Here is a 13,022-nt window from a genome sequence, read left to right as displayed (position 1 = left end):
TGAAGCTACTAACCAGATACGCAAGATTCAGCTTAACAGGGCCAAAAAGTAAAGAAACACTACAGAGAAAAAGAAAGACTACATTTAAACATTAACAACATCTGGTTTGAGCAATGACAAACTTCATTTGAGTGCAATCTATATTGAAGTTCCACACAAACAAAACCAGTTTTAGGAGTTAAACGCTAATCAGATGTGGTTACCGACAAAATATAAAAAGAAAATACCAGGTTGTTGCCATCAATGTGAGTGGGAATGAGTGGACGGTCATGCATTAACACATACTAAGACATACATTTTTCACTAAACTTTTTTTAAACAGGGTTTTTAACTTCAGTGAATAGTTCACTGCAATAAATCAAAAACAATGCTATAGCTATATTTCTATTATCTTCTGTAAACATATGCAGCAGAAGAAACAAAAAGAATCCATAAAATGCTATGGAATGGACCAAGTTGTATCACAAAAAGCAAATTGCTTTATTCAATGGTACAAGCTTTAGTTGCTTCAGAAATTCTTAAAAAAAGATGTTGCAACAACTCTAACAGTGAAAGGCAATAATTACTGTATATTCATGCTCAGAATATAGCAACTTCTTTTATAGTATTCCTGAACGCCTTTCAGGCCTTATATGTACATAGACAATAACAGTTTGCATGCCTGTTTATATTTAATAACATACTTGCATGAATATCTACAATACATGATATCCTTGATGCACTCAAAGGAGCTAGGACTGGAAACCACTAGTTGTTCCCGTCTTTACTTTCCCTGCTCCTTCCAGCTGTCTTTCATTCTCATCCATTCACATTCAGGTGGAAACTGCCTAGATTAAGGACACCTATCCATGTATCTTTGTGTACTTGGAAGTGAAGGGGTCTAACAAACTTTAAGAAAGAAGGAGCTGGGTATATGCTGCTGTTTGGTGAGTGCATGTATCACATCCCAAGTAGGTCAGCTCATTAAAATGCTCATTTCTTCACCTATCCACCCTCTGCATTCTCTGTTCACACATCTCTCTGCCAGTGCATCAATCTATCAGGGAAATGAGACCAAAGGTATCAGATGAGAGCTGACCTGTGGCATGGAGCAGTCAACACCAACCCGTCTCTCTCCTTCTCCTCATCACCCTTCCTTTCTCTCCCCCTCCAGCTGTGCTCTGAAAGGGTCTTTAAATCACTCGGCCTGAGCCCTTTGATTGGTTGACTTCTCTGCATGATTAAACAGCCATTTTCATCACGCCCTCCATGGGAGAGTGACAGGGAAAAGAGGAGATTGAAAGGAGGAGGGGGACAGTCGCACATATCTGAATTGTGATCGAGCCCTACCGCCTGGAATATCGCCACGCTGATGATGACAGACATTTGGCTCAGAAGGGGAGACTGAAAGTTCAGAGTGCATGATGGTGGAAATATCAGACAAAATATAGCACACAGCTTCCAGTGAATATAAGTACCATGACTGAACTCTGACCAAGAATGCCAAGCACAGTTAAAGGTCCATATCCAAACAAAGAGGGGCTAAAACTGAATCAGAATAGCATTATATGTTAATAGTAAATGCTACAAAAGTCTGTGAAAGCAGATCTTCTCTTATACTGTGTTCAATTTACCTAGAAAGTCAAACTTGGATCTGGGAATGATGTCACAGCTGTGATCCACTTGTTATTAGGAAAATCAGTGAAATTCGCTAATGGTTGCACTCAGTCACCATACCAACTCATATTTGCGATACAAACCAGTGTTTTTCTCCTTGTTTTATGCATTCACGTGTTGTAGCAAAATGTCTCATAAAAGAGGTTGTAGAGTACTAAATGTGCAACTGATTTATTGAGATACAAAATCACAACAAAGGAAAAAAAGCTCTTCATTTCTGCAGTTATCACAATTTTAGATGCAATAAGCAGCCATGTTGGATTTTGAGATCAGGATTGGTTAGAAACCTTCAACTTTTCAAGTCAGAATCCCAGCTGAGGGGCAATTAAATGTATTACTTTAAAGTTTTAATTACAAAATTTCAACTTACAAGCAGAAATAGAACATAGCAATAAGTCCAAAAGGTTCTGATAGATGCTCAAAGCTTAGTTTTGTTCTGCCCTTTACCTTGCTGTTTTAAGTCAAAGGTTGGTATTGCTAACTAGTTTTAATAATTGTGATTTAGATAAATTTATGACTGATTTTTATTTTGAAAGCTCACCACCAAACTCTAAAATCTGTTTTCTCATCCAGTCTCATGGTTTTAGAATTAAGCACCGAATTACAAACTACAGTTCAAGACTTTCATATTTCAAGATTGCAATGACCAAGCATCTTAGTAAATTATGTACTCCACATCTTGCTTAGGAGCACTTCAATGTAAAAGCTGAAACAATGAGCCTGCTGACATTCTAGAGCAGCTAACAAGATATCAGAGCCTCGCTCTCCATTGCTGTGACCAGCAGATGTCAACACTGATTTGCAGCAATCACTGGAAAAAGAGAGAGAGTTTTAATTTCCTCCTCTTCCCTTAAACCAAACCTCTAGTCCGATAAAGTCGCCACCCCCTCATAACATCTGTTTGCCTTACAAATAAAAAAAAAGCTATAAATTGGGTACGGCAGGGTGCTGCAAGCAACAGCAGCTGTTCCAGTGTGCGTTCAGGCTTTAATTAAACTTTGAATCATTTTCCTGACACTTTTCCCTTATCCCTTTTTCACATCAGTCCTCTACCTCATTCTGCCATGCATACGAGAGCTTTTCTGTGCAACATTATCTATTATTCTTTGGTGTGAGCTGCCTTGTTGCTGCTCTGAGTTAGCTTGTGCTGCCAAGTTCCCTCCCTCATTTCTTGGCTGTCTCATTCTTTTCCCTTTGCGGTTTCTGGAATCGTTTTGTTAAGATTCCTCCTGTCCCGCCTTTTACTAAAACTTAACACTCAAGGCTTTTATGGTAATGAAGCTACAAGCAGACAGGGAGATGGGCTACTTTTGAAAGTGTCTGTGCGGTGGCCAAGTTTTAGAGCAGCAGTGACTGCAGAGGACAGGATGGGGTGTGCCTCCTGGACGATCTAAAACCAGCTTGTTGTCATGCTTGAGGACAATGGCACTAAAATGTCCTATTGTGCCTATGAAAGGTATTTTTTGATTGGAAAATGTAGCCTTCTCTGCTCTTGTTGTCTGTTGAAAACAAAATCAATGGTTTTAAGCTCTGTTTTCAAGCTACACTCATTTTGTGTAGTTGGAAATGCCAGTACTATCAGTCATGTCTCAGACAACAGACAGAGCTAGTCTGTTAGTGCATCAGAGGCCGCGTCACATGGTCTATGGAGCCAAAGGGGTTCACAATCTGTAACGATAAAAAGCAGAGCTGATCAACCAGAACAGCCACATTCCTTCACATGCATTGGAAACCAAGGAAATCATGGATCTTGGTGAGACAGGCAGGCAGGCAGGCAGGCAGGCAGGCAGGCAGGACGTCCCCCTAGAGAAAAGGAGTTGCAGAGAAAGGCAACACCTCCTGCTTGCACGCATCAGCACACCAGTCACAAGTTACACACCCCATTTCATTTAAAACGCTGAATGGTATCATTGACACATTCCTTTGCTGTTTGCTGGCTGCTTCATCACATGCTCGGTCTCTTTATCTTTCTCAGAAAAACGCGTTGAGGAGAAGACGCTCCTCACAGCCCTACCTCTGTTCACGTGGGAGCAGGCATTTTGCTGACCTCTGTGACAGCTCATGGAAAGGAGAGTAGAGGCCGGGGTCAAAGGTCAGCAAGCAAGACTGCAGCCATCATGGGACAGCAATGTGCAGCCCGCACTCACGCCCACCACAATAACCCTCCTCAATGACGCAGTGGTAGAGGAAAACCTCAAGCTGGGCAAAAAGCAACAAGAGAGGCCTGGCAATAAAACCTCCATGGTCCCAGCTACATCTTTAAAGCAGTGATCAGTCTAACCCCTGACCTTCCCTATACCATCCCTCCTTCTAGTCTGGAGGCCTCCTACCCCCCCTGCTCTTGCTCTTCTTCTATTTCTGGCTACATCTTACACCCCACCCCCTTCCCGGCGGTCCACCATTGTCTGGTCCGGAGCACTTATTCCCAGAGCCGCCCTACTCTGCTTGCCTTTTCTCTGTAGGGGGCCGAGGAGGTAGAGGCGACTTAAAAGCACCCCCAGGATTTGTTCTGTTGCAGCGTGGAGGTAAACCAAGGCCTGCTGAAAGAATTATCCTGAGAAGCCACTAATGTTCTGCACAACATGCAGCAGAGTGGTTTTTCTCTTAACAAGCTATGTAAGGGAGGAGACAGAGGGGAAGCAGAGTTTTATGGTCTGCAAGCACATGTTTCCACTGAGGCAGAAGGGGGGGAAAAAAATCTTTCGGTGACATCAAAACTTTTTTTCGGAAGTTTTAAACATGTTACAAAACAACTAAGAAAGTGCAAATGGAAAGCAAAACTGTCATATGCAAACCCTTAAAATCTATTACACACCCATTTCCATCAAGCTGCAACAGAAAGTATCAGTGCTTGTGGTATTTGCATTGCTTTTCAGCAGGTGATCTTGCTGCGTAACTGTAGCCCTGCTGAATAGAGGAAAGTCTCTTGTACATAGGTCTGTGGTCGACATGCTATGCAGCGGCACAATGCCAGCACACAATGGAGACCAGAGTCAGCGAGCCACTCATCACTTCTCCCTCTTTAACCCTTTGAGAAGAGTACAAAAGAGAGCTGACACAGAGGCCGTGGAAAGAGAAAGGGCTGTGAAAGGGAGGAGGTGTAGGAGATTCCAAGCTGCTTCAGAGCCATTTGAACAGTTTCAGATCAGATTTAAATTCAGCTTCACTCTAAGCACAGAGCAACAGATGCAGAAATCTAAAACGGTTTCTTAAACAAGGCCATAAACTTCTGGGTAGAGGTGTGGAGTTACGTCCTTACTTTACACACACTTACTTTTCTAATAGTATTTTTTACGAACACTTATATTTTAGTTTTCTTTAAAATAACATCTGCATGGTGTCCCATGGCATTATTTACAAATAAATACTTTTTTAATTGTCCGTTCCCTCTGTTTATGTGTCTGCAGTTACTCTTTAAAAATGTTTTTCTCTACACTGATTGTTTTTTTTGCAAACCGTCTTTAAAAAACCCTCACCAAAAACACAGGCATACCCAGCTCGCCAGAAGCATCAATCAAATTCCAGCACTAGGGAAATTTAATGAATGGTAAACAAAATTAATAAATGAGCGCTTATCTCCATCTGGTAAACACACATGCAGATGCTGACATCAGCATGTGTGGTGCATGAGCAGTGGTGCACAAATCTAGGAGTGTGCCAAAAACACACATTTAAAAACAGTTTCCAACAGAGATGGGCACACAAACTCTCACTGCCTATCATTGCCTTAGGGGCAATGCCATCAAACTTCTGACCTCTTAAGAATGAGTCACCCTCCCCTTCCGCTAACATGGAGGTTTCTGCTTTGTAGTCCACAACACAACCACAGTAAAGGGGCCAAACGGGCAGCTAGCTGATTTATAGGCTAGCCCACAGCCATGCTTTCCCTGGGCAAGTGGTTCTTTTCAGAAACCTGCCTTCTATTAGTCTTATTTACAGGGCTGGAGAGTACGGACGGCCTGAATTATTTAAGGTTCCTTTTGGTAAACACAACAGGAACCAGGAGTGTGTGTGCAGGATAAAAAAAGGAAAGAAAAAGGCAAAGAGATACTAAAAGTGAGCAGAATTTGGAAAAAAAAAGAACGAGATGAGCAATTATGAGTTAATCTTAATCAAAACGATAAATGCCGTGTCCTATATGTAAACCCTGTTTTATCCTCCACAGTGGACAGTCTTATCTTGCACATGCCCATTAAAACGGCGTCATTCGTACGGTGTGCACACCGAGGAACGCGCACGGACGATGCGCTGCTTATCTTAATGCAAATACATGCAAAGGCACACACCCACAGCACGCTGCCTCATCTCTCACACAGTGGTTCTCATTAACAAGCCAAACATGCCTGAAGACGCTGACAGACTCTAGTGAGCACGGTAAACAACCAGTGGGCTCCCTCATCTAAGCTCAGACTGTCTCAGTGAAGAAAGTAGACACTGAATCTGTGTGAAAAGTCCCATCGCCATACCAATAGTCCACAGTGACACCTCGATATGTACATCGGCAGGAAGGTTCAGTCCACACAGAGCATTCTTTACACTCGTCTTTAGCATGTATCTTTACAAAACACTGTTCAGATTATACAGTTTAAATGTGATTTGTTTAGATATGAATGAATAATGATTATGCACTATAAAAAACTGTGCGTAGTTAACCAGCTGGCTGTGGTTTGAAGATAAAATAGCAGCTCACAAGCACTCAGTTCATTACTGAGGAAGCTTCTTGACAAACCTGGGTCCACCAACAATAAAATTCACTAGATGTAAGTGTATGTTTAGTCCTTTCTGTTGTAAATCTTAGCAATCAAAATTACGGAACAATAAACATGGCATCTATAGGTGTCGTCTCGTGTTACAGGAAGAAACTGTGACTTTGCAATCGATACAAGATTCAGCCTCTTCTTCACATGAGGAAACCCAACAACATAGGGCCTTTTCTACGCCCACATAAATCAGAGACCCGGGCTGCCTGTCTGAGTCAGTGTCTGAAGGGAGACGGATAGAATGCTGACAAGAGTATTAGCATGCCATGGAGGAAACCACAGATGCTGAGGTTGTGCCCACTAGCTGCAGCGGCTGTGGGATTTCTACCCCAGGCCAGTGGGTCAGAAGAGGAACCGGACCGTCTGACAGAACCTGAAGGATGACTGTGCAGCTATCCCGAGCAGTGACAGGCTGCAGGGTCATATGCGACCGATAAAAAAATGCCTCTTTGGTCTGGATGAGAGCCCATTCTACAAATTAAATGAGAGACTGTCAATTTGACTTGACAAGACAATAAATTCAGCGCGGTTTAATCTTGTCGGTCTGCTTTACATTTACATGAAACCAATCAACAACTGTTTGAACAGAGGACCATCCAAACAGGCGGCGTGGACCGTGGTTAAAACTTATTCTCAACCTGCGGCGAGATTAGCAGGCACATTCTGTTGATAATGTCAACATTTTGTCTATTTCTAAGTCATCTTGCGAGACTGGCCTTTTTAGTGCCTGCTTCAAAACGCATCTCGCGTACCCGAGCAGCTGTCACTTTCAGCAGGCACAGAGGAGGACGGAAGCGGGGGGGAGGGGTCCTTTGAAGAAACTGCTAAAAGTGGGCGATAAAAATAAACTGGGAGAGAGGAGAAAATTAATTATACATAACAGACAGTCCGCTTGGATGAGCACGACAGAGAGACAGCGAAACTAAGGCTGCTTTCCTCAAAGAAAAGGAAAGTCATTTGATGGCTGCTGAAAGTTCTGCTCTGGTCAAATTAATACAAGTGAAAAGAACGATGCAACAATTTTTTTTTTTAACAGAGAGGGCAGGGTATCAAACAATACACACAGAGCTTTGGCTTTTAATCCTGCACACACATATTCACATCATGTAGGTCTTTTAATTCAGACAGTTTCCAGGGATGAAAGAAGTGCAGCCTCTTTTGTTAAAAATGTGATTGAGCTTGCTGATAGCCCCCATCTACCTTTAAATTTTAGTCTGATTGGCACTGATGAGGGTTTATGCTGCAAGCTCACCTGCATATTCACCTCTCGGTATCATTGGTAATGCACCAGCACTCCGCGGCTCAGCACCACCTACTGACTATCAATCCCAGCTTCTTATATGGGCCAAATAGAGGTCATTCCAATTTGAGCAGTCAGTCAAGACAGGCCCGCCAGGTATTGGCAAGTGAGTTTATTTCATATTAAGGCTTGTAGGCTGGATAGGTGTTGCTACCATGAGAGATTTTGTGTGTGTGTGTGTGTGTGTGTGTGTGTGTGTGTGTGTGTGTGTGTGTATGCATGTGGAGAATGGAGTCCTCAGATGGAACCCTACTGCTGCTCCCCTCTTTAGTGCGTTTTAATATTGCTGCTGCTGTGTGGCTCCTTGCCTCGGGGAACCACACAAACCCCGAGTGAAACACTCCGAGAGATGGAGAGGTGACACCACGCGGAAGCAGGAGAGGATGTGTCAGAAGCAAAGAAGCGAGGGAAGATCAAAATAAAGAAAATTTAGACAGAAGTGTTTTACATGAGGAAAAAGAATAGACAAGCTGATTGAAACACACCTAAAGGCAGAGAAGCAGCGGCACGCCACTCCAGCTAACCTCTTCAGGAAGACTGACACAAATGAAAACTTATGTAATAAAAACAAGCCATCCTCACCAGCTATTATATGAAATCAGATATTGCATTAAGGCGCCGGTGAGCTGCGAAGGCGCTCACGCATGGCGGAAAGAGCTGAGATTACACCAACTGTCTCTGACATAACCGCTGTATAGATTTGAGAAGGGAGGGGGGTCCTCTTTCAGAGTGATAAATGCTTTTTCAATGAGCAACACAACAAAACAAAACAGCAAAGAGACACTAGTAAACTATGAAGACCAATTATCCCAGCAGAAACATGCAGGAGAACTGGTTGTGAAGTGAAGGGGGAGGATTTTAGTGCAGCCATTGAGTCTAAAAAAGAAAAAGGAGAGGCAGAAGATGACAAAAGAGGAGGAAGGGAGGCATTAGGTGTGTATGGTTTCATATCAAAAATAAAACACCTAGCATTCTTTGAAGGAATGCGAATTGACCGCCATCTTTCAGGCCAGAATTTAGGATCATCTTGTGTTGAGAAATGACAGAGTTGGAGCTGTTTGATCAAACCTTAAAAATAACCTTACGAACAAGCTTGGGCGATTTCTCGAGATGTCACAACTTTTTGTGTTTTTAAGGCCAGTCTGCTGTGGCAGTCATTTTAAATCAAGTTACAGATGTGCATCTAACGATGACTTTCTGCTAGTTTCATTACAATTTGTCCACCGATTTATGAGATATTTTATTCACAGACACGTGCACACACAGGCAAAAACTAGGGTTGCACTGTACCACATTTGGTCAAACTGAGTACAAGTACGAACATTTGAGCACTTGCCAACACCTAGTACTGATGTGAATACTAATAAATGTCATTACACTTCTTATAACGACTTAGAAAAATTGGAGTAGGTTTCTTTTTGTGATAACTCCTCAAAGAGCCAGGAGAGCAGCAAACGTGCCCATTGGAGAGCAGTGAGATCGTTGGGAACCTCATGCTCAGATCTGTATATTCCCAGGGTCTGCTCAAGGAGAAACTGTAGCCATTTCCCGCTGGTATTTAAGACCTTTTATCAAATCGCTTGCGTTGAAAGTGCTAAATTCTGTCCCTCCTCTCGACAACTTTGCTGAGCGGTTTGTTTAACTCCTGTCACCGCCGTTCACTTTGAAATCCCTCCACGCATGTTCTTCTTCTCCTGGTGGTGTTTATTGGCGGTTAGCAAACATGTTTATGGTGCTTTCTTTGCCACAAACAACTGGTAAGGCTTGCTGACGTTGCTCCTCCTCTACCAGCAAATAGCTCAACTGAGAGGTAAACGTCATGCTGCCGTAAAGTGGTATTAGAACACTTTTATGGGTATGAGTACACACACACGGTATCGGGTCGATACCTGATACTGTTATTGGTGCATCCCTAGCAACACCATTATTATCTGCCTTCGTCGTTTGGAATAGGGGCAATAAAGAGGTCTGTCCACTTAGTGAGGATAAGGATAGAAGAATAGGCTAATTAACTGGAAAAATAAAAACATATATATACATGAGAGCGTGACGGGGAGGGAGAGATCGGTTTCTGACAGCAAGGAAGAGGAGAAGAAAACGGTGAGCAGTGAGCAGCACAAGTCTGAAGAGAAGAAGAGCAGAGGCAGAGCGGGAAGGCGGGAGGAGGAAATGCCTAAAGATGAGGTTGTCACATTGGTTCAGAATGTCAAACAGTAAGGAAACTGGAAAATGAGTTGGATTTTATTGCGTGGCAATACAACAGACTGTGAATGTTAACGCAGTCCATGTATTGGTCTGCAGCACGAAAGTCATGAATCACAGCACCACACACCCTGCAGACTACAGTTACGTGCTGAAAATCTTTCCGTATTCATAAACAATTTTCTCGATTCCGTGAGGCATTTTTTCCCCTTTTCATTCAAGCTGAGAAAGTCCCAGGTGTGCCTCCAGGAGTTTAATTTAAATCCTCGTTTTATTCCCCTTTTTTCTAAAAGAAGAAAAAAAAAAAAGAAACAAAACACCCACCAAACTCATCAATACACAAATTAAAACAGAACATTTACCACCAGTCTAACTGTGTGCATTTCAGTTTTCAACCCTGCCAGTCTGCTTTGTCATCCAGCAACAATCTAATTAGACCCTGACTATACCGCCGACTGAAAGGTCCGGAGGAATGCGACGCAGGGGCAGCCACACAAAAGCACGGCTGGAGCGGTGCAAAGTGCACGTGTCAGCTCAGATTCCAAAGTTTGGACATCACCGGTTCACTCTTCACAGCGGCACCAGCAGACAGACCGGACAGGGCAGGCTCGGAAACTTCATGACACCGCAGGTCCCACAGTGGAGAAGATCCCTATCATAATTAGGGATGATTGAGGCAAATTGCTTGTAATTTTCTGGCTGGTTTGCCAGCTTTTACGTTAGGATGCTTTGGCAAAACAAAATGTTTATATATCAATAGATTTTTTTTAAAAAAGCCTCTCTTCCTCTGCTTTACATTGGGAACTTGTTGGGACACAGCCTGATTATTAGAACTCGGCTAAATTTAGGTTATGACAGTGTGGTTATTGGGACATGCCTGAACCTGCACCCAGCTCATCGTGATCTGATCATCAGGAAATTAAACTCAGATCCTTGCAGCAAACGCAGCGACGGATGGTTTGACACTGCAAGAAAGTCTGGGTCCGGTTACAGATCTCAACAAGTACTCGCAGGATGTGTCGTATAACATATGGCCTCTCCTGGCTGGCAGTCCTGCGCTCGCGAAACCGTTTGCTGCGAAGGAACACGATCATTTCACTTCTGCTGTGTGTTGGTGAAATGTCCCTCTCTGCCTGCAGTCAGGTTGGGCGCCACTTCTTAAGTAAACGCTCGTCACAGTTCAAATTCCTATTTAGTTTCATTTCAGTTCCCATCCCTTATTTTAAAACTGTCAGTAAGAAGCTGCTGCTTGCAGAAACTGATGCAAGAAGAAGAAGAAAAAAAAAATCACCCCCAATAATCATAGAAAACTCATGCCTTTGTGCTACAATTTAGATTGCAGGAGTCCTGCATCAATATTTAAGGACAACTGCAGTGATTTTATTGATAAGCTCCAGTCTGGCCTCACTTCCCCTCCTATCTTTCTGGGAGGTGATAAAAAAAGGTTAAAATTAACTCTTAAGCCTTTGCTCATCCAAATTGATTCATGAATACATATTTAAAACGGGCTCCAAATGAATTCACACAGCATGTGGGGAGGGAGTGTGTGTGTGTGTGTGTGTGTGTGTGTGTGCACACACTAATTCGGTGAACCGGGATTTGATTTAAAAATATAGACTAATATAATGATAATGACAATAAAAATGGAACTGAGGAGAATCCAATAGAGCAATGAGAGCATTTTCAATAGCTGACAAGCAAATGCGCACTCCAACACACCCACAGCCAGCCCTCAGCACTCCATCCCCGCGCAGAGAGGGGGATTCAATTGCTGTCGAATAACAAAGCTCCCAAATTGCCTCTCGTTCGTTAACAGATTAACGCGCTTTTCACACCACACCGGCGCAATTTCTAATTATTTCAAAGCTAATAAGAGGGGGAGATCGATTTCTCCTTCTCCTTTTCCCACCCTCTTCTAGCAAACAGTGTGTCCCTAACCCCTTGGAGACACATTCAAACCCAACTCCTCCCTGAGGTCCTCTAAACATGCGGATTCAGTCCAGTTTGAGAAAAGAAATAGAATAAATAGAAGCACGAGCTTATTTAGTGAGGTTTTTTTTTTAGTATTTATTAAAGCCACCTGCAGTCCCCCGGGACCATTTTATCCAGGCGACAGTGAAGTGTCAGCCTCTTGAATATATGTAATTATATGTGTCGGCGGTGACATTAACATTCCTCCCTGTGAGCAACAAGCAGGTCCGAATATTTTTTTTTTTTTACAGCTTTGCTTTATTATTACGCGCAAGTTTTTTTTTTCCCTGACTGCAGCCGGAAAACTCGCATCACGCTCCGCCACATATCGGAGGACAAACACACACAGTTCTTAGTTTCCAGCACCAGGTGGTAATTAAAGAGGGCTAAAAGGCGCGTTTAAATGGATGAAGTTCGCCAGCTGAAGTCTCGCGCTGCCCGCAGCTCCTCTCCGTGGGTACGAGCCGCTCTCCTTACACTTAACTGTAACGTGAAGGCTTCTTCCTACACGTCTTCCTCGCGCCTGCTAAACTCCTAAAAGACCCCCCCGAGTGTCCACGGGGGGTCCGTGTCGCGCAGAGGGGGAAGCACTATAACCCACCAATGGGAATGTTTTTCCACATAAAACAAAAACAAAAACAAAACATAACCCCCTGCTCCTTCCACTCGAGGGCTTACCCCGCGCCGGGCTGCTCTCGGTACTTACAGATTCAAGTGATCCGGAGGGTCGGTGTCCCGGCCATGGTTTTTTAAATTCCAAAACTTGGGTACATTTCCACGCTGGTCACGGAGGTGGCGCGGTGCTCTCTCTGCGACGTCTCCCTGCGTGTGAATGGAGCCGAGAGGAGAGGAATGCAGCCCCGGCTCCAGGAGGGAGGAGGAGGCGCCCCGCCGCTGCAGTACCGCGCCCCGCCCATAGAGGGCTTCACAGCACAAGATGTAAACACTGAAGAGCTTCGCCGGCGTCCCTGGAGGGAATGCATATCACCCGCCGCCTTTCGTGCCAAAGTTTTGAAGTCAAATATCCCTCGAGGAGAAATGATGGCTCAGACTATGTGCTGTGGCTGACTCTCGGCTACTACCACATCTACTACTTTCTGAGAGTTCATTCAAATCTGGCCAGTAGTTCATGA

The 13,022-nt window shown here is 43.6% G+C and overlaps 1 protein-coding gene across 4 annotated transcripts in view; it reads right to left on the bottom strand.

Annotated features, from left to right (window-relative positions):
- LOC108239867 (plexin-A1) overlaps positions 1-12,731 on the bottom strand; it is a 182,883-nt gene extending 170,152 nt beyond the window's left edge. For all 4 annotated transcript variants that reach the window (XM_017422867.3, XM_017422869.3, XM_017422868.3 and 1 more), the window contains exon 1: positions 12,596-12,731. The gene's annotated coding sequence lies outside the window, so the exon portion shown is untranslated. The remainder of the gene's footprint in view (positions 1-12,595) is intronic.
- Between the last annotated feature and the right edge of the window lie 291 nt (positions 12,732-13,022).

The sequence above is a fragment of the Kryptolebias marmoratus genome, linkage group LG4 (assembly GCF_001649575.2).
Source record: "Kryptolebias marmoratus isolate JLee-2015 linkage group LG4, ASM164957v2, whole genome shotgun sequence".
Classification (NCBI taxonomy): Eukaryota; Metazoa; Chordata; class Actinopteri; order Cyprinodontiformes; family Rivulidae; genus Kryptolebias; species Kryptolebias marmoratus.
The sequence above is the reverse complement of the archived record's forward strand: the minus strand, read 5'-3'. Positions and strand labels throughout refer to the sequence as shown.